The sequence below is a fragment of the Sinocyclocheilus rhinocerous genome, unplaced genomic scaffold (genome assembly GCF_001515625.1).
Source record: "Sinocyclocheilus rhinocerous isolate Xijiao unplaced genomic scaffold, SAMN03320098_v1.1 scaffold4515, whole genome shotgun sequence".
NCBI lineage: Eukaryota > Metazoa > Chordata > Actinopteri > Cypriniformes > Cyprinidae > Sinocyclocheilus > Sinocyclocheilus rhinocerous.
The window spans coordinates 70,591-70,958 of record NW_015636038.1 but is presented as its reverse complement, the minus strand read 5'-3'; the positions used below and the strand labels follow the sequence as shown (position 1 = coordinate 70,958).

The following is a 368-nucleotide window of genomic DNA, read 5'->3' as shown; positions in this document are numbered from 1 at the left end:
TCTCTCTCTCTCTCTCTCTCTCTCTCTCTCTTTCTCCGCCTCTCTCTTTGTCTCTCTCTCTCTCTCTCTCTCTCTCTCTATTTGTGTCTCTCTCTCTCTCTCTCTCTCTCTCTCTCTCTCTCTCTCTCTCAATTCAATTCAATTCAAAATTGTTTTATTGGCATGACTGTAAAAAATGCAACATTGCCAAAGCTTGGAATATATGTGGAGAAACATAATAACAATAAGATCAAAATAATAGAAGAAAACATTCTAACAATTGAAACTTAAATAAACACCGTAATAAATTAGAACATGTGTGAACATTTGATACCACAGTGTTTAACATAAACACACACATACTGAGAGTCACTGTGGTAGACAGTAGG

General features: G+C 36.1%; 1 protein-coding gene across 2 annotated transcripts in view; it reads left to right on the top strand.

Annotated features, from left to right (window-relative positions):
* Positions 1-368, top strand: part of LOC107747602 (uncharacterized) — a 37,522-nt gene that overhangs the window by 973 nt on the left and 36,181 nt on the right. The gene's annotated exons all lie outside the window — the stretch shown is intronic.